This window comes from Procambarus clarkii, chromosome 59 (genome assembly GCF_040958095.1).
Source record: "Procambarus clarkii isolate CNS0578487 chromosome 59, FALCON_Pclarkii_2.0, whole genome shotgun sequence".
NCBI lineage: Eukaryota > Metazoa > Arthropoda > Malacostraca > Decapoda > Cambaridae > Procambarus > Procambarus clarkii.
Window position 1 is genome coordinate 15,629,065 of NC_091208.1, and position 22,811 is coordinate 15,651,875.

The window sequence follows — 22,811 nt, forward strand, 5'->3', positions numbered from 1 at the left end:
AGACCCCTGACTGTGATAAAACTGACCAGGGTTCTGATAATAGCAGGATTGTGGTGATATTTAGCGCTGTGCTCCATGTTGGGAGGAGTAATGCTGTGGGAGGGGAGGGTAGTGGCATTGTCTTCTGACTGTGTGTGGCCACCTTTTATTGACTGCACTCACCATACCAGCTTAGTGGTTCGCTATGGTGAACACAAATGTAGATACTTATATATAACATGTGTATAGAGGTTATAAACAGCAAGAGGAGTAGGTTGGGAGCCGCCATTTTGGTGAGGGCGGTGGCGTCGTCTGCACGACTTATCATGTTGTTTACTGGTGACCACGATGGTCTTTGGGCACCATACCAGTTTACTTGTACAAGTATCATGAATAAAACAGGTAGATATTTATATATAATGTGTGTATATAGCGTAATAACACCACAAACAGTATTGTTGGAGGAAAAATATTAGTGCGTCTGGCCTTGAGGGCGGCAGCTACCAGCTGACTGTGTGAGGTCCTACATCTTTGTGCCTTCACTCACCATACAAGCTTAGATGTACAGTTATGGTGAACAAAACATGTAAATACTTATATATAACGTCTGTATATAAAAGCAAGAACAGTATGGTGGAAGGAGAATGGTGGCAAGTCACATGAGGTGAGGGAGGGAGGGAGGGAGTGAGTGGCAGCCAGTGGTGGGCTGCCACTGCCACTCAGCATACCAACTTAGTGGTTCGTTATGGTGAATACAAATGTAGATACTTATATATAGCATCTGTATATAGTGAATAAAAGCAAAAACAGTATGGTGGGAGGAGAATGTGGGCGAGTGAGGTGTTGAGGGAGGGAGTGAGTGGCTGGCTGGAATGTGGCGGTCACTCCTCATTACTTTTTGACTCATAATAGCAACTTAGTGGTTCGTTATGGTGAACAAAACATGCAGATACTTATATATAACCTGTGTATATAGTGTAATACCAACAAAGTATTTGTTCACTGTTTGATGAACATAATTGAATCAACAATATGCACACCATATTTTTGAGTACAGAGATGATTCACTCATTTTATTATATAAATATATCACACTACACACTATTGAATAATATTGCAGCAAAAAAACTACGAAAAATCAATTAGAGACATTAAAATAATTAGGTAATTATCTCTTGGTGGCAACTCCAGCCTGACAGCTGGCGAGCAACAGACCGCCTGGGATGCACACTGAGTCAGCGCCAGTTTTTTGCCAGACTTTACCGCCCTATAGTGGGCAATATATGCTACTTACGATTTTTTTATTATTTTTCCCATGATCAGTGAACACAAATTAACAGGTTAGGAAGAAAAAAAAAAGATTTTTTTTTTTTTTTTTGTGTGCCTGTGGGTGTCAAATGGTATATAGCCATGCACCATTTAAGGGTTAACCACTGAACTGCACAAACTGAGTGTTCTCGGTCGGTGGGAAACTGCGTCAACCGAGAAAACTTTTTTATTTTTTCGTACCCATTCTAAACCAGCGCGGCTGGTTGTGTACAAGATGTATGCCTAGACCGTCAGTGAGCAGCAGCCATTTTGAAAAAAATCCCAGAATGCCGTAGCCTTAGTTCTGGTCAAAAAACCATGGCTGATGCATGCACCTCCAGCTCCCAGTCGCCTGTGGGACGTGCTGTTGCAAGACTGCTTTCTCCAGGGGCAATAAACAGTTTATTGTTTGAAGATGAAATGGAATAATATATTGATGACCCAAAGACCGATAGAAACATAACACAAGGTTCTGATGGAAGTGAAACAGATACAGATGAAGACGATACAATGAGCGCGTATCGTTCAGGGCAAACTGCATGCACAGTGGAGCACCACAGGTCATCGCCCTTGCCAGTATTATCTCCACCACCGCCACCACTATCTCCCATTTTTGACAAAAGTGATACTCGAGTCATTTTCTGGGTTTAGTGATGCTGTTTCTGATACAAGTAGCACAGATGAGCCAAGGGCTAGCACTAGCTGCTGTCGCGGTGTTACCAGGCACAGATCTGCTGTCTCAGCAGGTCGCCCTGCCAAGCGCCACCAAGTATCCCCTCACGACGACACTGACGACAGTGTTGTCTCTACATCTACTTTCCCTGCTCGCCCTACTAGTAGACCTCAAACTCCTCCCCAAAGGAGATTTAGTGCAAGAAAACGCACTCATAGTGGAGTTGCTCGTGGCAGTGCTACAAGAAGAACGGCTGAATTTGTGAGGGAGGACTGTGATATTTTTGTACCACACAAACCTCAATTTGATCATAGTGATGTGGGGGACCCACGTTCCTGTACACAGGTGACGACACGACGGAATCGGACTATTTTCTTGCATATTTTGATGAGCCGTTCATGCAACATCTTGCTGCCGAAACCAACAGATATGCAGGGCAACTTGTTGAAAGTGGCATATTGCAGGCTTCACGTATGATACGCTGGAAGGACACCACCGTGGCTGAGCTGTATGTTATACAGGATTATTGGAACAAAGAAGCTGCTGTTCCATCACCTGTCTTCAACAAATACATGTCACGAGACAGGTTCCTGAACCTACTACAGTGCCTACACTCTGAAAACCTTGAATTTTTTTTTTAGAAATGAGCGACTTTGGAGAGTGCAAAAAGTGTTCAGTGATATCAGAGGGAAATTTCATGATTACTTTGTACTGGACACAATGTTGTCATTGATGAATCCCTAGTTCTTTTCAAGGGACGTCTACTCTTCAAACAGTACATCCCATCGAAATGGCACTGTTTTGGCCTCAAATTTTTTGTACTGTGCGACTGTGAAACCGGAATGGTGATCGATATATTATATCCTGGTACAGACGTAGACATACCCGCAGAGAATCCTCACGGGTTTTCTGGCAGTGTAGTGAAGACGCTAATGGAACCACTGCTGAACAAGGGAGCACATTCTGTGCACTGACAATTATTACACAAGCCCCTCGCTAACAAAGTTCTTGCTTGAACATAACACGGGCGTGTGTGGCACTGTAAAGACAAATAGGAAAGAAATGCCAGTTTTCTAAAATAATATTGGTGTAGATGAGTGTGAACTTGGAAAATGTGACAAAATATTAGCAGTGCATTGGAAAGACAAATGTGAAGTCAGTATGTTGTCTACTGTTCACACTGGTGAAATGCTTGACAGTGGTAAAGTGAGGTATCAAGGTGATGGATCATTGTATAAGCCAGATTGTATCATTGACTACAATATAAATATGAGACTTGTAGATAAATGTGACATGATGGTTGGTGCTGTCGAGTGTGTCCGCAAAAGTGTAAAGTGGACAAGGAAATTCTTCTTTCATCTTGTGAACGTAACAGTGCTCAACTGTTTCAACATGTTTTTGGTGAAAACGAGAAAAAAAACATTAATTCGAGTGTTTAGTCATGCTCTGCTGTTGCAATTACTTGTCAAGTATGGCCAGGAAGACAGCGTAAAGACAGTTTATCATGCCCCAACAAGAGCACATTTAGTTTCCAACAGACTGACTGGTAAAGACGCCTTTGCAATTTACAAGCCTGCCTACCTACCACCTTCAGGAACTAAGGCTAAAGGCATATGTGAGAGCATTGTTTGAATGAACTCAGAATGAAAACCAAGGAAGCGAAAATCTGAGTGTACCATATGCGTCAAGTGCAAAGTTCCGCTTTGTCTCATGGACTGCTTCTTTGAATATCACTCGCTTGATAAGTACTAAGAGTGTAATACAGTGTATTATTTTGTAAATAGTGTGTGAAACTGTATATAATGTATTATTAGTGAATGTAGAACAAGTAACATTGCAACAATAAAAATTTATTGAGGACACATTAGTGACACATGTATCACAGCTTCATGGAACATTATGAACATTATACTTTATATACATTGTGAGGACACACATATACATCAGATACGATACGAGAAAAAACAGTAGAAAGCAATGAAAATACATAGAAATAATAATTGTAAATATAATTGCGGAAACTGGCAGGTCTTGAGTGGCCCGCGCGACCGTGTCTGGAAGCTTCACGCACGGGCGACCAGCCCTTGATGACGTCACAGCGCACCTTATCCATGTCCTCATGGCCAAAGTAAGTGAAATTTGACATTTTTACATATACATGTTCAGGGAAGGGAATTCTTCATTTTAAGAAGAAAAAATAATTTTTTGGGAATACTTGATTTCATGCGCATTAGGAGAATTTCACAATAAACTTGGTGCATCACAGTGGTTAAAGAAATACTAATATGGCTGGGAACCCAGCAAAACTCTACGGATTCAAATTTACTGAAGATAAGAAACAGCCAATGTTGAATCTTGACAACCACCGGATGGACAGGATTAAAGGACCCTAGAGCCATGAGGGCACTACGAGAGTCAACTACAACCACAAAGGAGGATTGACAACAAGAAAGTAGGAGACGAAGAGCATAAGGAATAGCATAAAGTTTTGCTGTGAAGATGCTTATCTCCGGAGGAAGGCGACACATATAAGTGCGGTCAGGAAAAATATCAGAGTAGTCTACACCGTCCGCAGACTTAGACCCATCGGTGAAGATGGAAACGGAGCGGTAATGTGCAGAAAAGTGCTCAAGGAAAAGGCATTTCAGAACCGTAGGAGGGGTAAAAGATTTAGTGTTATGGGTCAAGGATGTACAGTGGTACCTCGGTTTAAGAGTTTATTCTGTTCCTGGAGACAGCTCGTATTCCGAAGCTAATTTCCCCATAAGAAATAATGGGAAATGAATTAATCCGTTCCTGACTACCGCAAAAACCTCACTTCAAACTAAATTTTATACCTAATTCATCTAAATGAACCTACAAAACTATGTTCAAGTTATTACTTACCTTGCTGATGGCTGCTGTTGGTGTATGGAAGATGGTGAGGAGGAGGGAGAAGAGGTGTTACTGTTTGGAAGGGGAGTCCCCTTCCATTATAACATCAGGCAGTGAGGACTTCACTGGTGTGCACACTCTGGCACGTTTTGCCTGCATACCACTAAGACTTGCTTGTCTTACTAAGAATCTGTCTAAAGAGACTTGTTTTTCCCTACATTTTAACACTTGTCTATAGTAAGACATCACATTATGAAATACTTCAAGAGTCCGAGAGAGAGAGAGAAAGACCTGGAGGTTGATATCACGCCAGACCTGTCCCCTGATGCTCATATCAAGAGGATAACAGCAGCAGCATATGCCAGGTTGGCTAACATAAGAACGGCCTTTAGAAACTTGTGTAAGGAATCTTTCAGAACATTATATACCACATATGTCAGACCAATCCTGGAGTATGCGGCACCAGCATGGAGTCCATATCTAGTCAACTAAAATGGAAAAGGTTCAAAGGTTTGCCACCAGACTAGTACCCGAGCTGAGAGGTGTATGAGCTACGAGGAGAGACTACGGGAATTAAACCTCACTTCGTTGGAAGACAGAAGAGTTAGGGGGGACATGATCACCACATTCAAGATCCTCAAGGGAATTGACAGGGTTGATAAAGACAGGCTGTTTAACACAAGGGGCACACGCACTAGGGGACACAGGTGGAAACTGAGTGCCCAAATGAGCCACAGAGATATTAGAAAGAACTTTTTTAGTGTCAGAGTGGTTGACAAATGGAATGCATTAGGAAGTGATGTGGTGGAGGCTGACTCCATACACAGTTTCAAGTGTAGATATGATAGAGCCCAATAGGCTCAGGAACCTGTACACCTGTTAATTGACAGTTGAGAGGCGGGACCAAAGAGCCAGAGCTCAACCCCCGCAAGCACAACTAGGTGAGTACAACTAGGTGAGTACATTGTCATTTAAAAGGTTAATGCAACGGCCTACTACAGCTTTATCTGGGCGAGTTTTTTCAACAAAACTTTCCAAATCTTCTCATACTTCACACATTTTCTTAACACTTTAGCGTTGTCATGGCGCTCGAGAGCGTTACCACTTTTTGTGTTGAGGTCACACAGCAGATTCGCTGACGAGTTACGAGAAAAAATATTTCTATAAACTCTATTTGTTTTGCGATCGACTTTGGGATAGTTTGAAAATGTTCGCCTTAAAATTTCCATTTTCTCTAATAGCCGCATGGCCTATTTGGGAGAACGGCATAGCATTGCACCATCGAGGTAAGACCATTGTATTGTTGACATGACAAGTGTAATCGACGTAGTTTTTTATTTGGTGCCGGTCTAATGCATCCTTGTGTGACATTTTATATGTATGTTCTTCTAGAATATTCTATTGCAAGCACATTGGTACAAAAATAAAATACGTACATCAAAAATTAATGTCAGGACACCGCACTATTTTCTTAGGTTTTCTTAGGTTTTCTTACCACTGGCTTTCTTGGGACCCATGGCGAGATTTATAATAACTTTTATGCTCAAATGGCCAAAAATCTGACAAAAAAAAACAAATCCTCGTGGAGAATTCAGGCGGGATAGTCACTGGGCGCAAGGTACTGGTAAACTGAGGCGCGATCGCTGTGCTATCACGCTCTAGTCGGCCTGTACGTGTATCAACACCCTCGTGTTCCAAGGCAACCCTCGCTTTCCGAGGCAAATTTTCCAAGCAAATCCTGTTCGTATTCCGAAAAACTCATATACAGGGACACTTGTATTCTGAGGTACCACTGTACAAAATTTTGGAGTACAACATTTTTGGAGTACAAAATTTTGCAAGGAAGTACAAAACTTCCTTGCCCCTGTGGAGAGTCCTGTGGAGGACTCTCCACAGGGGCAAGGAAGGAACAATACGAGGAGAAATATTAGAAATACGAACCGAAAGAGAATCCTTTAAGCGAGATAACTGGACAGAAAGAGGGAGGTGGTGAAGAGGAACAGGAACTACAGGAGGGGTAAAAGTCAAAGCCCAACTGGGGCGAGAGGAAGGATGTTGCTAGGACTGCGCAAGATAGAGAAGACAATAGTGATCATGGCAGTCCTGGAGTGACAGGAAGCCAGTATCTACTACAAGTTCAGGGCGGGAGTCGAATGAAAGGAACCAGAGCCGAGGCACAACTCAGTATGGTGCAAAGCATCAAGATGGCAAAGAGTAGGAGGAGAAGCAGACGAATAAGCAGAGCAACCATAATCGAGTTTAGACAGGACGAGAGAGGAATGTAAAGAGAGGAGCATGCGCCTATCAGCTCCCCAGGAAGTATGGGACAAAACCTTAACCCCTCAACTGCACGGCTTCCAAATATGGCACCCCCCACCCCTAGTGCGCAGGAAATAAATTCTCTGGAAATTTTTTTTTTTTTTTTTTTTTTTTTTTCAAAAATGTCAAAAACCCTTCCCTGTGTATGGGGTATAGTAACTGAAAGTCGAAATTGTACTTACTTTGGCTGCGTTGGGGTACATAAGTTGGTGCGTGACGTCATCATTCCCCGTTTGCCCGTGGTGTACACTCCCGGGTAAGTACAGTAGGGCGTGGTGTACAGTAGGGCACCCGGGGCAGGATGCGCGTGCTGCCGTGAATATATTTTTGTTAATTTTTTGCACACAGTTCCATATACATTTTATTTGTTTTTATGTGCCAATCATATGTATAATGAACATGTACACTATATTATGGCAGCAGAACATCCGTAGTGTCCGAAGAGACTGTGTTACGTGCATGACACATGTGTACACATATCCGGCACATATTTCCAATGTATTGTGCTAATTAATATATATATACACAATCTATTTACACACTGTACAGTATCACACAATATTTATACACACCATAAACACACTCAGAACTCCAGGAGTGTGAGCTGCCACACCCAGCCAGTCCTCCCTCACTCCTCCAACATCGTACTCACCATCACCCTTCCTCCCACCATACTGTTATTCACACAAATGTTTTATGTTCATTTATGTATATTTACAACACATTTACACACTATACACTGTCACACACTATATACACACACCATAAACACACTCTGAACTCTGCGAGTGTGAGCTGCCACACCCAGCCAGCCAGTCCTCCCTCTCTCCTCCAACATCGTACTTGCCATCACCCCTCCTCTCACCATACTGTTATTGTTTTTATTACACTATTTATATATGTTATGTATACCTATCTACATGTTTTATTCACCAGAACTATGCCAGTAAGCCGGTAATGTGTCCAAACAGTACAGTGGCCATCATACACTGCATGAGAAATCACACAGCAGACAGCAGACGACGCTACGATTACGACGTCACCTCCCTCACCAAAACAGCTTCTCTCAACATACTCCTGTTGCCGTTATTACACTGTAAACGCACACACTGTATATACCTATGTACATATGTGTTCACCATAGCAAACCACTAAGCTAGTATGGTGAGCAAAACAAGAATGGCTGCCACACACCGTGAGGTTACCTCGATTACTATGCACAGCTCTAATTATCCAATAATTATCACCACAATCCTGGTCACTAATTCCTGTAAATGAATAATTGACCACAAGTTTATTTTGTAAAGCAACCTAAGAAGTCATTTGAAGATTCCTAGATGGACGAAATAATGCTGTGGTGCTGTGGCTAGTGCTGTAAACATCGTGAACAGCATTGAATGCTGTTCACGTTCCCAATAATGGGAAATGAATTAATCCATTCCTGACTACCCAAAAACCTCACTTCAAACTACATTTTATACCTAATTCATCTAAATAAACCTACAAAACTATGTTCAAGTTATTACTTACCCTTGCTGATGAATGCTGTAGGCATATGGAAGATGGTGAGGAGGGGGAGGAGGAGAGGTGTTACTGTTTAGAAGGGGAGTCTCCTTCCATTATAACATCAGGCAGTGAGGACCTTTCTAGTGTGCACTCCCTGGCACGTTTTGCCTGCATACCACTAGGTCCTGGTTGTGGCTCACTGCTCGATTTTCTCGCAACAAATCTGTCCATGAAAGCTTGTTTTTCCCTTCTTCGCAAGCTGTCTCTGTAGTAAGGCATCACAGTGTCATTGAAAAGATTAAGGCAACGGCCTACTACAGCTTTCTCTGGGCGAGTCTTTTCAATAAAAGTTTCCATCTCTTCCCACATCTGACACACCTTCTTAATTTCTGCAGAAGGGACATTCGCTACTGCCTTATCCTCCTCCACTGGAGAAACATCCTCAGCTGGGTCTTCTTGCTGTTCCTTTTTAAGGGCTAGGAGTTCTTCGGTGATCAGTTCTTCATTGTGTTCTTCCACCAACTCCTCCACATCATCATCATCCAATTCCAAGCCCATTTGCCGGCCCAGAGTAACAATTTCCTCAACAATAGGCGCATCATTTACAGGCTCAAACCCCTCAAAGTCTAATTCTGTCACATTCGGGCCACAATTTTCTCCAGCCAGAGATCAGGGTTCTTTGAGTCACTTCTTGCCAGGCTTTGTCAACGAGTTTTAAAGAACTACAAATGTTAAAATGGTCTTTCCAGAACTCTTTGAGAGTGAGGTTTGTGGCTTCAGTCACTTCAAAACATTTCCGGAAAAGTGCCCTTTCATACAGTTTCTTAAAATTCGCTATGATTTTCTGGTCCATAGGCTGAATTAGAGGAGTGGTGTTAGGAGGAAGGAACTTTATTGTGAGAAATTTACTGTATCTGTGCATCAATTCATCTTCCAATCCTGGAGGATGAGCAGGAGAATTGTCGAGAAGCAGGGCCTTGAGTGGCAAATGTTTCTCCTGCAGATATTTTTCTATGGCAGGGCACACCACTTCATTCACCCACTCCAAAAAGAAAATCCTAATCACCCATGCCCTTTTATTAGCCTTCCACATCACACACATTTGGTGTTTCTGCACTTTATACTGTTTGAAAACCCTTGGATTTTCAGAATGATACACTAGCAAGGGTTTAATTTTCAAATCGCCACTCGCATTTGAACACAGCACAAGCGTAAACCTATCTTTCATAGGCTTGTGTCCGGGCAAGGATTTTTCCTCCTTGGTAATGTTTGTCCTCTTAGGCAATCTTTTCCAGAACAGTCCTGTTTCATCACAATTAAAAACTTGTTGCGGTAGGTATCCCTCAGCCTCTGCAAACTCTTTAAATTCTTCAATAAATCGTTCAGCTGCTGGTTTGTCTGAGCTGGCTGCCTCCCCATGCCTCGCAACACTATGGATACCACTTCTTTTTCTAAATTTTTCAAACCATCCCCTGCTTGCCTTAAAGTCTATCATATCTGCACTCGTTCCAGGGGTTTTCTTTACAAGGTCTTTGTGCATTACTCTGGCTTTCTCACAAATGATGGCCTCCGAAACACTATCACCCACTAACTTCTTGTTGTGTATCCAAATTAATAACAACTTTTCCACTTCTTCAAGTATTTGTGGTGCTTGTTTCATGATTGTTCTTATGCCTTTTGCAACTTTAGCACTCATAATGTCCTTTTTCTTGCTAAGTATAGTGCATATTGTTGACGTGGCTTTGTTGTACTGCCTACAAAGTTCAACAACATGTGTACCATTTTCCTGCTTCCAAATGATCTCTTGTTTTTCCTGTATTGTCATCCTCACATGGGCTTTCTTGCCTTGATCCTTACTACTGGCTTTCTTGGGACCTCATGGTGAGATATATAACAACAACTTTTATGGTCAAATGACCAAAAATCCAACAAAACACTGAAATTCCTGGTGAAGAATTGACGCAGGATAGTTGCTGGGCGCGAGGCACTGGTAAACTAAGGGGTGAGGGGCAACACTCGCCTTACCACCACGCGCTAGGTCGGCCTGTACGTGTATCAACACACTCGCCTTCCGAGATACCCCTTACCTTCCAAGGCACATCTTTTTTTAAAGATGGTGTCTGTTTACAAGAGCCCTGAGGAAGCTGATGTGAACCCCATGTAGCCGCGGGAGTTTTGAATGGAACATGAAAAATACAAATATCCAGAGGCGAATTGTGCAAACCAGACGAGGGCCTGCAGGTGCGTTGCGCAGTTTAAGGGTTAAGGAGGGGTAAGGGCCTTAGAGCATTCAACTCGTAAGCAAGAGATATGGAGCACCCAAGACAAACGAGTTTCAAAGATTAACCCCAAAAGTTTAGCGGAATCCCTGTACACAAGGGGATGACCATAAAACGACAAAGAGGGGCGAAGTATGACATGCTTCCGAGTAAAAGTCATAGCACAAGTCTTAGACATAGAGAACTTGAAGCCATGATCAGTGGCCCAAGACAACACGGCATCATTCGCAAGTTGAAGCCGCTGTTGAAGGATAGGTGAATCATCACCCCGACAGCAAAGGGTAAGATCGTCGACATAGAGAGCGGAGAAGACGCCAGAAGGGAGGGAGGAAAGAAGACCATTGAGGGCAACTAGGAAAAATAGTGCTCAGAACACTACCTTGGGGCTATCTTGAAGTTATCTTGAGATGATTTCGGGGCTAAGCGTCCCTGCAGCCTGGTCCTCGACCAGGCCTCCTTTTTGTTACCCCCCCCCCCAGGAAGCAGCCCGTAGCAGCTGTCTAACTCCTATGTACTTATTTACTGCTAGGTAACAGGGGCATTAGGGTGAAAGAAACATTTAGCCCATTTGTCTCTGCCTCCACAGGGGATAGAACCCGGAACCTCAGAACTACGTATCCTAAGCGCTGTCCACCCAGCTGTCAGGCGCCGACAAAAGAAAAAACAATATATATATTTTTTGGACATTGATTAAAGTAACAGATATTATCATTGGGCAATGTATTTATATGATATAGCAAAATAGAGCATAATAACACACTTATTCATTATTATTTGTGTTATATATTAATCAGTAATGCCATGAAGGCACCAACTGCATATCCACTTTGTGGACACCTCTTACTACTATTCTTCCTCTTTGTGCGTTGGACAGGTGCTTGCATCTCTTCATTATTGCAATATCCCTCAGTTCCAGTTAATAGAAGCTGTTCTTATCAACAAAACGTTCTTCTTTTTAATTAAAAAGTTCGCCTAAAATAAATTTCTGAAAATATTGTGATGAAAGTTTCACAACCCTGAAACCAATAAGTTGGAGATTTGTTTAACATTTTTAAGTAATTTTACATAATTCTAATATTTTTCGCTTCTTGACCCCTAAGGATGCACCATTTAGGGGTTAACATAACCAAACCCACTACAGTTCCAACACTGGCTTTCTGGAACATCTATATGGAACTGTGGTAGTGGTGGACCGGTCGATTGTTTCTCTTGGGTTAGTCTATTATTGGTGGCAGCTAGAGCCACCCTGTAGTTAGGGCATTGACTCCCTATTAGCATCTGCCCACTACCAGATAACAGCACCATGAGCTCATGAATAAGCCAGTGTAGTCCATCATGAGCTAATAAAGGCAAAACCCAGAGTTATATGAAAAAACAGGGAGAGTCCAGAGACCAAAGACCCGTAACACCGTAAATGGTTTTATATATAAATTAATATAGTGAGTAGAGTAAGCAGGACAGGAAATTGTGGCACCAGAGGCCATCACTAGACAATGGTAACTCTCACTTTCAATGTGCAAAATGGCACCAGCTAGTGCCATTTTGACCCATGAGGCCAGGTCTTGCTGACCGCATGTTAATATTTTAATGACAAGTCAGATACCACAACCTGACTCGCTAATCAGATAATTGCAGCCGACTTGCCTTCCTCCCTCCCATAAAAAAGCAGCTGCCTTTTTCATTTTTTTAGCGAGATAACTCCAGGCTATTTTGGTGGGTAGGACTTGGTTCCAGAGCACCAATAAATACAAGAGTAAGAGCAGACAACAAGGGAATGGAAATATCAGGAGAATGCACCAAGCCATTAGACTATATATAGCACTTGAAAGGAGTCAGGATGAGGATTTGAGATGGGACAGGGATGAGGGAGGGGGGGGGGGAATTGCCCAACCAATTGGACATTCAGGGACTGAACGCCGACCTGCATGAAACGAGACCGTCGCTCTACTGTCCAGCCCAAGTGGCTAGGAGAAACAGAGAGGGAATTTTCACTCAAATTAAGGATTTAACACTGAAGACCCAGGATCCAGGCAGTGGGTGCCTTGACTACACCACACCTTCCACTCCCCACCCCCCCAGTCAACTTACTGTCATAGACCCTGGTGAGTGATGTTTGAAAGATATTGTACAGTATGGTAGCCTGTGGTTCCTATTTAAATGTTTTGTGAATATGTCAGTGGCAGTCGAGCAGTTTTCTCAGTTTCTAGTTAGTAACTCCACTTCTATTAGTAATTTAATTAAATATGAATTATGTAGAGTAAATAATGAAATAAATATAAACCATTAACTTTTGAATGAGTGCCTTTAAATGCAAGATGCCTACCTCTTGACATTATAAAACCAGCGCTGAATGTAATGAAACCTCATTTTCTGAGCGAGTCCCGGAGGCTCCCCGGAGCTATCCAGGCTGATAAGGATAGTACTACCTTTTGGCATCAGTCGATGTGGGTGGAATTCTAGGCCTACTAGGGACCATGAGCCAGAACCTGGCCCTTATAGTGCACATATGATTTTGGAGCATTCTATATCTGCCATCAACCAGGACAGACACCTAGAAAGGTAGGCGCCACAAAACAAACCCCTATTCTGGTTAAAAACAATGAAAATAGACAAACAAGTGGACAGACCTCCCAATTGAAAACGAACAAACAAGCATGACGTCACACGAGCCGCACCACATGTCTGCACAGCTTCCCCCTCCCCGGGAGAGGGAGCCCTAGACCACCATGCCGGCTATCCACCCTGCAGTACCGAGGCTGAATATCAAAATACACAAAAACTGCCAACCAGAGGGAGGGAGGTTTGCCGGGGAGCCTCCGGGACTCACTCGGGAAATGGCGTTTCAATACATTAAAAACAATGAACGTCGCCCTGAGACAAGGGGACAGAGCAACCTTCAAACTTGCAAAAAGCGAGAGGGGACTCGGGGTCACATCCATCGAACCTGAGCGCCCCGTGGGGTTTCCCAGGGCCCCTAGACTGGGTCTGCTAAGGGTTATCCTATGCAGGGTACTGCTAACCGGTGCCCAAGCTACCAATCAACACTGCTATGCTAAACCCCCGGGGCATATCCACTCACGAGGGCAAAGCAGGGGGGGATACCACAAAACACAAACAACACTAATATAAAGGGAGAAGGAACACCAAGGCAGACCCCCTCCCCCCCCCACCAGGCAAAAAGAAAAAGAAAAGAAAAACCTTGCAAGAGGACAGCGTACCCAGAGGGAACAGTGCCAGCCGCTGTTATAGGTAAAAAGTATCTATGCAGTACCCTGTGCCCCTACCAGTGCAAAAACTACCACTTACCCCAAGGCAAACTAGGGAGGAAACCCCCCAAAACACTCGAGGCGGTCAATCGCCAAGCAGCAAAAGACCAACAAAAAGTAGACCCAAAAACTTATGGAAGGTAACCCCAACCCCCTAAGGCAGTACTTACAAGGCACTCAGGGAAGATGACCCTAAGCACATGCAGCCTGAGTACCTGTGAAGATTACTCCCAGCTTGCACACCACCTAAGAGAAGTACTGAACCTAGGCACAGCACAATAAGAATCTGGAGCTGGAGCCACAACTACCAAGCCTTACCCCATCAGCCGAGGAACTGCAGGGTGGATCGCCGGCGTGGGGGTCTGGTGGCTCCCCCTTTCCCCTCCTGGGGAAGAGGGGAGCTGTGCAGACATGTGGCACGGCTTGTGTGACGTCATGCTTGTTTGCTCGATTTCAATTGGGGAGTTCTGTCCAATCGTTTGTCTATTTTCGTTGTTTCTAACCAAAATAGGGGTTTGTTTTGTGGCGCCTACCTTTCTGGGAGCCTGTCCCGGTCGATGGCAGATACAGAATGCTCCAAAATCACATGTGCATTCTATGGGCCATTGCTCCTTGTGCCTCTCTGAGGGGGGCCAGGTTCTGGCTCGTGATCCCCCAGTAGGCCTAGAATTCCACCCACATCGACTGATGCCAAAAGTTAGGACTATCCTTATCGGCCTGGAAAGCTCCGGGGAGCCGTAGGGGCTCCCCGCAGAAAGAGTTATGTGTGGTGTAAGAAAAAGAGTGAAGGCACTCAGACTGATATTAATACATGTTATCTTTACTATTATCTTTACTAGAGATAACAGTTTGGAAAGACAATTCCATTTTTGTCTATAGAGATACTGTATATCTAAATGGATGGTGACAATCCATCTTTTTCAATCCTCTTTATTTATCTTCCTCATCAACTCTCCACTCCCTTCTCTTTCTTGACTCCTTTCTCTCCACTTTTCATACTCTTCCTCTCTCTTCTATACTCTTTTGTTCTATAACTTTCATTTGATACCTCTTTACCCTTTCATCCCTCTCCTTCTTTCAAGCTTCTACATATTACCTCTTCCCCTTTTCCTATCTCATTCCCCTATGACACATTGGTTATTACAGACCCACCAGAAGGAGGCACTTAACACTTTTGCCTGGTAACGACACAGCATTGCGTCGTTTTTTTAGTTGAAGCATTCCCGGTAGCGACGCAGCATTGCGTCATTTTCGGCGGCAAATTGGCGGCGGCTTCGGGTGGTTTTGGATATTATATGCATATACTCTTGTAGGGAATTTCATTGCGAATACATTGATACCAAAATGAAAGACCTAGGACCAGAATTTTATTAGCGCTCACTGGGATTATGCTCCGTCACTTTCTTTGTTTGCTGTGGGTGGTACGCCTGGCTTTTGGACTTTATATTTGCATATATTCCTGAAGAGAATTCTATTGTGAACACAATGTTACCAAAATTAAAGACCTAGGACGAGAATTGAGATGTCCAAAGTAAAGAGAGCGTACACATTTTATTGCTCTTATGCACTCCCGGGTAACACGCACTCACTTTCTGTTTGTTGTGGATGGTACGCCGGGCTTTTGGACTTTATATGTCTTTAGTCGTGTAGAGAATTCTATTGTGAACACAATGATACCAAATTGAAAAACCTAGGACGAGAAATGAGATGACAAAGTAGAAACGAGTATACACTTTTCAGTATTACCTCGCTCTCTAATGTAATGAGAGGTTATCTTGAGATGATTTCGGGGCTTTTTAGTGTCCCCGCGGCCCGGTCCTCGACCAGGCCTCCACCCCCAGGAAGCAGCCCGTGACAGCTGACTAACTCCCAGGTACCTATTTACTGCTAGGTAACAGGGGCATTCAGGGTGAAAGAAACTTTGCCCATTTGTTTCTGCCTCGTGCGGGAATCGAACCCGCGCCACAGAATTACGAGTCCTGCGCGCTATCCACCAGGCTACGAGGCCCAGGTGGAGGTGCCTTGAGATGGCGCAGTGCTCTCTTTCCGAGCCACATTCATCTGGTTGGCGGGTGGAGCGTGTTGCGGTTTTTGACTTCATATGCATATGCTCTTGTTGGGAATTCTATTGCGAACACAATGATACCAAAATGAAAGCCCTAGGACAGAAATTGAGGTGACAAACGTGAAAGGAGTGTATACATTTTATTGCTCTCATGCGCTCCCGGGTAACACACACTCACTTTCTCTGTTTGTTGTGGATGGTACGCCAGGCTTTTGGACTTTATATGTCTTTAGTCGTGTAGAGAATTCTATTGCGAACACAATGATACTAAATTGAAAAACCCTGAATGAGAATTGAGGTGACAAAATTGAAGAGAGTATACACTTTTCAGAATTACCGCGTGCTCCAGTGAAACGCTGGAGCCCACTCGGGACAGTGCGGGTCTCGTGGGCGTGGTGCGCCAAAGTGTTAAATACAATGAACGGTGGTTACTTGAAAGCTCATTCAGTGGCTCCCTGTTACTATTTTACCACAGAGAATAAAACAAATGGGAACTTGCGAGCAGTATAGCAGAGCAAAAGCCAATAGTCCCCAAAGGGTAGAAATCAATGACAGAAAACCTACCTAATACCAAACAAGCTGGGCATGGCCCTGGAATATTAACCAGGTACCAAGCCATTGAAAATCCCTAAGCCCAAATATCAGTCCAAGACGTATTCGCAAATACATTTGACAAAACCGCAATTTATTCGCTTCATGAGGAGGAGAGGAGGGTACAAGTGCTTTCAAAGCCTTCAGACTTGCTTGAGTGATGTACAAATCCCAAGAAACGGAGAGAGAGATACTACATGAGAGGATTTGCTACTGACTTCACGGAACACTATGTACTATACTTGACTGCTACAAATCCTCTCAACAGTGTATTGGACTCCTCATTGGGGAGGATGTGCTGTCCTGATAAGGGAATACACCGAGTTTGGAACTGTGGACAGGAATATTTAAATTCAAAATAAAAATTATATTTCTTCCACACAAGCTGAACTGCAGGCCATTCTGGCTGGTTTGGTAGTAATAGTTCAAGATGAAAAACATGTTTTTGTATTTTATGACAGCTGAGGAGCACTTGATTCATTAAACAGTCGAAATCCAATTTTCACGTCCATAGTTGAAGATTGTAAGAAAAGGGTAAAATTAGATAAAGTTAAAAGGTCAAAGGTAAAAAATCGTGCCTAACAAAGTGGTTGATGAGCTGGCCAAATGCACCACAACAAAACCACAAGTAGACAGTTGGAACAAGTTAGGTGAGAAGGTGGTTGTTATAAATGGGGGTCTGTACTATGGGGGATATAGTATAACATGGATGAAGGGGCTGTAGTTAGCATTAAGAGTTATCACATATGAGAGATCCAAAAGGCCCGGCACCCAAGTGGAATATCCACAGAATAATAACTGGCTACACAATGTCAGTCTAGAGGTTGATCATAGATCTCCTACACAGGAAGAATGGATACTTCTTTACTAACTTACTTATTTATTAACCCCTTAACAACCCCCCATATACATTCACACCAATAACAATAATAATAATTACTTTACCACACTATCTAACGTTAAAAGCCTTGGTCCACATAAGCAGGATACAAGGTTTACACTAAGAACAAGCTAGGGTAAAGTTCTACTAGGCAAGGGACACTAGCAATGACTCTAGGGAGCTTACTGGTAACACTGGAGCCCACGTGGTTCCCCTGGAACCCTCTAGAGTAACTTGTAAAAATAAACACTAGTGAACACCTAATTGCTACACATCAATACTCTACACATAGAACACGTTTATGCCAGACAATGAGGATACTACACAGTCTACTTAACTGGATAACAACGACACAGAAATAAAGAAACAGAGGAAGGGGAGGAGGTTTCCTTTCACCACAACGCCAGCCAGAGAAGAGAGACCATCTCCACTCTTCCCCCTCAGTTCACGCGCTGCCAGTAGACTACTCAACTAATCGTACAGCATTCCTATCCCAAGTTTACTCAGGTTTACTTTACAAATGATTAGAAAGTATTAGTAAACATAGTTGGTGCCTATTTTATTATTTAATAATCGACCCCAAGCTCAGTCTTTAAATGCTCTTTTAGAAACAAGAATAGTCTTACGTCTGGCAGGGAAAATACAAACAAATGCACCTCGTGATGCATTTCCAATACTATAAGGCAGTTTATTTCGCTCAATTTTGACCTCTGGTTTCCACTGAGGAACCCAGGGTCATAACAGTGGTGTAGGCCAAAACCATCAGTACAGTAGTTTCAAAGCTCTACACTCCCCGGCTTTGCAATCAGACCTCAATCATTCATTTATTCTATCAATTCATTTGCAATCCGGCCCCAAGACACACCCCCACTCAGGAGAAGCCTATGTAATTCGGCGGCTGTCCACCGCCGAATTAAACCGCCTGGCTGGTATTAATTAAACCGCCTGACCATTGTTTTGTTTTTGTTTATCCGCGGCAGACAAAACCCTCCCCTTTTCACTTTTATATCTGGTTGATACCTGGTTGATGGGGTTCTGGGAGTTCTTCTACTCCCCAAGCCCGGCCCGAGGCCAGGCTCGACTTGTGAGAGTTTGGTCCACCAGGCTGTTGCTTGGAGCGGCCCGCAGGCCCACATACCCACCACAGCCCGGTTGGTCCGGCACTCCTTGGAGGAATAAATCTAGTTTCCTCTTGAAAATGTCCACGGTTGTTCCGGCAATATTTCTTATGCTTGCTGGGAGGACGTTGAACAACCGCGGACCTCTGATGTTTATACAGTGTTCTCTGATTGTGCCTATGGCACCTCTGCTCTTCATTGGTTCTATTCTACATTTTCTTCCATGTCGTTCACTCCAGTACGTTGTTATTTTACTGTGTAGATTTGGTACTTGGCCCTCCAGTATCTTCCAGGTGTATATTATTTGATATCTCTCTCGTCTTCTTTCTAGTGAGTACATTTGGAGGGCTTTGAGACGATCCCAATAATTTAGGTGCTTTATTGCGTCTATGCGCGCCGTATATGTTCTCTGTATTCCCTCTATTTCAGCAATCTCTCCTGCTTTGAAGGGGGAAGTGAGTACTGAGCAGTACTCAAGACGGGACAACACAAGTGCCTTGAAGAGTACAACCATTGTGATGGGATCCCTGGATTTGAAAGTTCTCGTAATCCATCCTATCATTTTTCTGGCTGTCGCAATATTTGCTTGGTTATGCTCCTTAAACGTTAGGTCGTCCGACATTATTATTCCCAAATCCTTTACATGCTGTTTTCCTACTATGGGTACATTTGATTGTGTTTTGTACTCTGTATTATGTTTAAGGTCCTCATTTTTACCGTACCTGAGTACCTGGAATTTATCACTGTTAAACATCATGTTATTTTCTGATGCCCAGTCGAAAACTTTATTAATATCAGCTTGAAGTTTTTCAATGTCCTCAGCCGAGGTAATTTTCATACTGATTTTTGTGTCATCTGCAAAGGATGATACGAAGCTGTGACTTGTATTTTTGTCTATACAGTGGTACCTCGGAATGCGAGTGTCCCTGTATGCGAGTTTTTCGGAAGACGAGCAGGATTTATTCCAAAAATATGTCTCGGAAGGCGAGGGTTACCTCGGGACGCGAGTTTGTTGATACGTGTACAGGCCGACTGGCGCGTGGTGGCATGGCGATCGCGCCTCAGTTTACCAGTGTCTCGTGTCCAGTGACTATCCCACCTGAATTCTTCACAAGGATTTACAGTTTTTTATCGTTTTTTTGGCCATTTGAGCATAAAAGTTGTCATTATATATCTTGCCATGGGTCTCAAGAAAGCCATTGGTAAGGTTCAACCTAAGAAAATAGCTGTGAGTAGAGGCAGTAGAGGATGTCGCTTCTTGATTAAGAAAATGTGTGAAGTATGGGAAGAACTGCAAAGTTTTGTTGAAAAAACTCACCCAGATAAAGCTGTAGCAGGCCGTTGCATTGACCTTTTAAATGATAATGTGATTTCTTACTACAGACAAGTGCTAAAATGTAGGGGAAAAAAAGTGTCATTAGACAAATTCTTAGTAAAACAAGCAAGTCCTAGAGGTATGCAGGCAAAATGTGCCAGGGAGAGCACACCAGTGAAGTCCTCACTGCCTGATGTGATAATGGAAGGGGACTCCCCTTCCAAACAGTAACTCCTCTCTTCCTCCCACCTCCTCACCATCTTCCATACGCCTACAGCATTCAACAGCAAGGTAAGTAATAACTTGAACATAGTTTTGTAGGTTTATTTAGATGAATTAGGTATAAAAATTTAGTTTGATGTGGGGTTTTTGGGGTAGTCGGGAACGGATTAATTCATTTCCCTTTATTTCTTATGGGGAAATTAGCTTCGGAATGCAAGTTTTCGGAATACGAGGCGTCTCCAGGAACCAATTAAACTCTTACACTGAGGTATGCCTGTATCTGATATGAGAATAAGGAAAAGCAGTGGTGCAAGGACTGTACCCTGAGGTACAGAGCTTTTCACTGCACTTGGACTAGATTTTATATGGTTGACAGTTACTCGCTGAGTCCTGTTTGACAGAAAACTGAGTATCCAGCGTCCTACTTTACCGGTTATTCCCATTGACTTCATTTTGTGTGCTATCACGCCATGGTCACATTTATCGAAGGCCTTTGCGAAGTCCGTGTATATCACATCAGCATTCTGTTTCTCTTCTAATGCCTCAGTGACTTTGTCGTAGTGCTCAAGTAGCTGTGAGAGGCACGATCTTCCCGCTCGAAATCCATGTTGGCCTGGGTTGTGAAGGTCATTGGTCTCCATGAAATTGGTGACCTGACTCCTAATCACTCTCTCAAATACTTTTATGATGTGCGATGTTAGTGCAACTGGTCTATAATTTTTTGCCAATGCTTTGCTCCCTCCCTTGTGTAGAGGGGCTATGTCTGCTACTTTAAGTGCATCTGGTATCTCCCCCGTGTCCAAGCTCTTCCTCCACACTATACTGAGTGCCTGTGCTACCGGCACTTTGCATTTCTTTATAAATATTGAATTCCATGAGTCTGGACCTGGGGCCGAGTGCATGGGCATGTTTTCAATTTCTTTTTCAAAATTTAGTGCGCTCGTGTTTATATCAGTTATATTTACCGGGGTTTGAATATCCCGCATAAAGAAAATGTCTGGATCTTCCACCTTCATGTTGTTTATTGGAGTGCTAAACATGTCCTCATACTGCTTTTTTAGGATTTCACTAATTTCTTTGTCATCCTCCGTGTATGAACCTTCACTTGTACGAATAGGTCCAATACTGGCAGTGGTTTTTGCTTTTGATTTCGCATATGAGAAGAAATATTTTGGATTTTTCTTTATTTCCTGAATTGCTTTCTGTTCTAACTGCCTTTCTTCAGTTTCATATGAGTGTTTCAATTTCCGCTCAATTTCTTCAATCTCCCTATTTAAATTATTCCTTCTTTGACGGGAAATTCGTGTCTGCATAAGCAGTTCCGTTATTTTTTTCCTGCGTTTATAGTGTCGTCTGCGTTCTCTTTCTACGTTAGATCTCTTTCTGGCTTTCCTCAAAGGAACATGTTTCAGACAGACTTGATACGCTTCTGAAGTAAGTTTTTCTATTCCTTCTGTAGGACTTGTATTATTTAGAACAGTTCCCCATGGAATGTTTGTAAGTTCCCTGTTTATTATCTCCCAGTCTATCCTTTTATTATTAAAATTGAATTTACTGAATAGCCCCTCTCGCTTTATCAACGTTTTAGGTCTATTCTGAGTATTGATGGTCGTTTGCACTTCAATGAGTTTGTGATCTGAGTATGTGGTATCTGATATCGTAATGTCTCTGATAATGTCTTCATTGTTCGTAAAGACCAGATCTAGAATATTTTCATTTCTCGTTGGCTCCGATATCTGCTGATTGAGTGAAAATTTGTCACAGAATCTAAGTAGTTCTCTAATCTGTGGTTGGTTAGGTCCTGATAGATTTCCTGGTATAATATTATTGTTTGCTATTTTCCACCTGAGACTAGGCAAGTTGAAGTCACCTAGGAAAATAATATCAGGTATCGGGTTCTCCAAATTATCAAGGCTATTCTCTATTTTGCTTATCTGTTCTGTGAATTCCTCAGCCGTTGCATCTGGCGGTTTGTATATTAGTATAATCACTAAATTTATTTTCTCTATTTTTAATCCCAGTACCTCTACCACCTCATTTGTAACGTTTAGGAGCTCCGAGCATACAAGGTCTTCCCTAATATACAGACCCACTCCTCCATGTGACCTAATTTTCCTATCACACCTGTATAGGTTATATCCTGGAATCCAGATCTCACTGTCCAACAATTCCCCTGCATGGGTTTCTGTGAAAGCTCCAAATACTGCATTTGACTCCGTGAGGAGGCCATTTATGAACTGTACTTTGTTGTTTGTTCTTGTTTTCAGTCCTTGTATGTTGGCAAAGATGAATGAGGTTACTCTATTAGTGATAGTTTGAATGGGAGACTTTTTCGGCACGTCCATTAATCGTGGACATAATGAGTTTGTTCTGACCAGTACTGATTGTTGTAGGGCAGTTTTCTGTCGTATTTGTA

General features: G+C 42.9%; 1 protein-coding gene across 13 annotated transcripts in view; it reads right to left on the minus strand.

Moving 5' to 3' along the window:
- LOC123768086 (zinc finger protein 84) overlaps positions 1-22,811 on the minus strand; it is a 64,540-nt gene that overhangs the window by 7,582 nt on the left and 34,147 nt on the right. For 4 of the 13 annotated variants that reach the window (XM_069306872.1, XM_069306871.1, XM_069306869.1 and 1 more), the window contains exon 2: positions 7,336-7,463. The exons of 6 other annotated variants lie outside the window; for them this stretch is intronic. The gene's annotated coding sequence lies outside the window, so the exon portion shown is untranslated. Of the gene's footprint in view, positions 1-2,845; positions 3,000-7,335; positions 7,464-8,683; positions 13,320-22,811 lie in introns of those variants that run through there. 3 more of the 13 variants (XM_069306870.1, XR_011223237.1, XM_069306877.1) reach the window with 3 other exon arrangements.